General features: G+C 42.7%; 1 pseudogene; it reads left to right on the top strand.

Moving 5' to 3' along the window:
• Positions 1-242: 242 nt before the first annotated feature.
• LOC125288062 lies at positions 243-421 on the top strand (annotated as a pseudogene).
• Positions 422-4,404: the final 3,983 nt, after the last annotated feature.

Here is a 4,404-nt window from a genome sequence, read left to right as displayed (position 1 = left end):
CCCTTCCACTCGCTTGTAGGCAGGGATGTAGTGTAAAATAAGAGGTGGGTAAACTATGATTTCTGTGATCTCGGTGAGGTGGACCGCGCCATGTGGTATCGGATAACAATGCCAGTGGTATTAAATGGTTCTTAGAGTGTTGATGAGTGGACATATTGTGACTGTGAATAATACAGTGTGATTCTAGAATGTTAAAAGTTACAATTGGTGAATAAACTCTTCTGAGAGGTGGATAATTATTGATACTTACCTGGCAGGGGTGATGCAATGATCAAGAAGGTTGTTTGCCCAGGGCGAGGCTCGGCCATTGCACATCTGGTCGTGCTGACCCCTGCGAATTCCTCAAATGTGGGAATCACAATTTCTGGTAGTGGAGGACTGCGTTTCTGGTAGTGGGGGACTGCGTTCGCGCTCTCCCCTGAATTTTTCCATGGGGTAGCCGTGGCCTACTGGTTAGAGCTTTGGACTTGTAACCGGAGGGTTGTACCCTGACCAGTAGGAAGCGGCTGAAGTGCCCTTGAGCAAGGCACCTAACGCCTCACTGCTCCCCAAGCGCCGCTGTTGTTGCAGGCAGCTCACTGCGCCGGGATTAGTGTGTGCTTCACTGTGTGTTCAGTGTGTTTCACTAATTCACAGATTGGTATAAATGCAGAGACCAAATTTCCCACACGGGATCAAAAGAGTATATATACTTATACTTATATATATATATATATAAACTCTAATAAGAGGTGGATAAACTCTATTTCTGAAATTTCAAAGGTAGATAAACTGTGTTTACTTGCATTTAGCCTCCAATACATCCCTGCTTATAGGCATAGCCCAGGAATTCCCATATGGTTCAAATTTGGCAAATTTGGGATTTGCTCTGCAGGTCTGTCTGACAAAGAGGCCATTGAAGCCCATTTCCAATGTCCCTAAAACACGGGCATGCAAATACAATTGTTAATCTGGAATTGAGTAAACAACTGCATTTAAAACCTTCGTTCACGAGATTGCTACACTTCTGAGACGATTTGGTAAGAGTTTAATGCACCAATTTACATTTAATTTCACTGCTAGTTACGCCCCCTGCTGGAAGTCGTAAGTCAATTCACCTTTTCCAGACCCACTCCCAATTACAATTGAGAAGGTCTGAGTGCTAACCAGGCTATTATAAGCAGAATGCCAACTGACTGCTTCTTCCCTACATGGTTCTTGCATAGTGAGTAGAGGAGCTTTGGGTCAATGTCCTCTCTTTGGAGAAAACTGCCACTAATTAAGCACTGTCCACAGGATTTGGCATGGCATTGCAAACTACTTTCTTCAATATTCTTTCTTTTCTCCTGCACAAATGTCCCACTTTAATGCCACCAAAGCATCCCTTGACTATCAGACCCCCCTTGACCATGCTAGACAGATGGAGTCAAACACCTCCAGAATTTAGCCTGCATCTCACAAATCTTCTCTGTGATCTGAACATTTTAGATTTGCCTGTCCATTAAGCTTTTTTCCTAGCCTGACGAGGGCACTCACCGTTCGCAGTGCTCAGTCCGAGGGGCGGGATAATCGGTTGTCTTTCAAATCCCCTCTGCACGCAATAGGACAGTGCTATGAGTCCCATGCGTTTCCAACCAGCGGAGCTAGTTCAAACTTTTGCTAACTTAATAAAAGCTTAACTCGTGTCACACTGTTCGCCAACAGCAACATACATCTTATTTGTTTTCAAGTAGCAGGGAATTCAAGCCAAACCGTTGCAATTCTGCCATCAATCGTTATGTTAAGCCCGCCTAACGACTCTATACACGATTTGATTGGCCTGATAGAAGTTTAATTTTTCGAGCTCACAAGCCAATGGAGAGTTGCTAGACTAGCCCTGGAAGCAAATGTAATTTGCTGCCGCTAGGATGCGTCTAGATTTCTAGGCTACTTTTTTCCCCCAGTCTTCCTGTGTCAGCTGTGTATATTCTCTTGCCCAGCATTATCTAGAACATTTCTTTTTCTTTACTTTACTTTTACTTTAACTGTCTTGAAAGCCTGAAGTCACCTCTTCTGTTAGCGTTGACACTGGTGTTTAGCTGGTATGAGTTTCTCAAGCACGTTAATGTATTTGTCCTCTTGCTCAGTTGTGCCTTCCACTCCACTTTCTATTCTGGTGAAAGCCAGTCAGAGGCGATTGCTCTAAGACTACAGGGGAAGCTCAGCCTCCTCTAAAATGTCATGGAAAATCGCATCAAATAACACTATTACATTAGCTAAGCTTCTAGCCTACTATTCCAACTAGAACATGCTGAAAACATGTTCATCTTCATGGCTAGTTTGTTCAGCAACAAGGTCATTTATCGTGATTTCGCACCCGTAATACATTGCTGTGACGACACGATCCATCAAAAAAAACATGCAAAAAACCCATAGACGCTCGGCTTCACTGGACTTTCAATGGCACTACAGAGTGGGCTGATCTCAGTGCAGAAAAGCTAGACGTTTATTGGACAAGTGCCACAAAATCGTCATTTCCAGGGAAGCCCGGCGTCTCTGGGAGTGAATGGGACAGTGGGATGGCCCGGACGCCGAGCTTCTGTATGATGATTGGAGGAACCGTCATAGAGGCTGGACTCTTTTTGATTGACAGCATATGTTGCGATCTGACAGGAAGTGGTTCAAGTTCAAGTTATAAATAGCATACTGTAAATAAAACCGTAATGTGAAGTTACAGAGTTTGTGACTTGCTTTTGTTTCAGTTGTGTATTTAGGCTAAGTTAGTGCGCTATATAATGGTGTAGGCTATATTATGCTAATGTTTACTTGAATTTTAAAAGCCCACCACCAGGGGAGATTAAAAATAAAACAGCAAGGCAGATGAACGTACACAGAGAAATAACTCTAGAAGGCTAGCCTAAACTCCCCCCAAGCTGCCATGTCTGCCATGCCAACTCTATAGCCTACTGGTTGGTCTATTCTGGGTTTGGGGATAATTTTTGCCCTCAAAGAACAATATAGCACCTTAATAATATTAATTTAATAATTGACCATTTTTATCAGAGCTTCCCCTGTTCCAAAGAGCAGCAACCGCCACTGAAGTCAGTGTAGTCATTTCCTCTGTGAAATGACTGATATGAGGACTTGTGTGAGATCTTCAGACATCTCTCACGTGGAATGGCCCTCATTTCTCAGAATAACACTAGACTGACACGTTTCAGAGGAAGTGTCTGTGATTCGGGACATTTTGTGGTTTTTATCGAGCCCACAGTAGCTGATGCTCCAGATACTCAACTCATCTGACGAAGTCCAGTTGTACTGCTTCTGTAATTAGTTTCCAGCTGTGATAACATAATAGCAAAAGTGTTTCCTACTGATCAGATAGCCTTTTAAAGTGATAAACTCGGATGAGCAAACACAGCATGCCTTGGGAACTCTGGACAGATGGTTGCTGATAGTGGACCTCTGTAGATATTGCATTAAAAATTTGAAAATTAAAAATGTCCAATATTACAAATAGTATTACTACATAGTATTTCTGATTGATTGGGAGATTTTTTAATTGCTAAAAAATACCCTTTCCCTTGACAACAAGGGCATTCTGTATGACCCAAACTTTTGAACAGTAGTGCATTCACTGCTACATGACATGAGTCTGCATGTTTTACTCGTCTCTCCACTGTGAGGATTGGGATGCTGTTCCCAGCGCCTCAACATGTCTCCCTCATCACTGCCAGGGGTTGCCATGGGTGACGGATGACAGATAACTCCACTACAGAGAGTGGGGGTAAGAAATGTGCAGAGCAGGTCCTGGGAGAATGAGAGAGGGGGGTATGGAAGGAAAGAAAGAAAGATGGACAGAGAGATCCCTCATTTTCTGTTTCTAGTGGCACCAGAGGTGGTCATTTCATCAGCCATTTGCAAAGTGAACTGCCTTGAAAATCACTCAGGCCATTGAAGGTGTTTCACTTTGGGCAAACCATAAAGCAGTCTATGGGGCAAACCTCTATAATGCTGATGGTCCATGAGAACAAATAAATGGGAAGAGAGAGAGAGAGAGAGAGAGAGAGAGATCTGAGAATAAAGAAATGGGAAAGAAACTCCTAGAAAGAAAAAATATCTCACCTACTGGAATGAAACCAGAAAAACCAAGCAAACTATGAAGTTATTTGACTCTAAGCAGAGAATACAAATTAGTAACATACTTCACAATGGTAAGAGACACTAAGTTAGGGAAAAAAATGACAAGGTACAGGCTCAGCTATCAGTCTGGCAATAGAAACAAGACACAGGCAGACCTGGGTGCTTGTACTGGGATACAAAAGAAATCGAGTCAGAACTGCACTTCTTCACTAGCTGCTCAAAGTAAAAAGAAATACATTCCAACTACCCAAAATGTCAAACTATATATCCAAAATTCTTTGAGATCGAAGACCACAAGAAAAT

The sequence above is a fragment of the Alosa alosa genome, chromosome 22 (genome assembly GCF_017589495.1).
Source record: "Alosa alosa isolate M-15738 ecotype Scorff River chromosome 22, AALO_Geno_1.1, whole genome shotgun sequence".
NCBI lineage: Eukaryota > Metazoa > Chordata > Actinopteri > Clupeiformes > Clupeidae > Alosa > Alosa alosa.
This window is presented reverse-complemented; position numbering and strand designations above follow the sequence as displayed.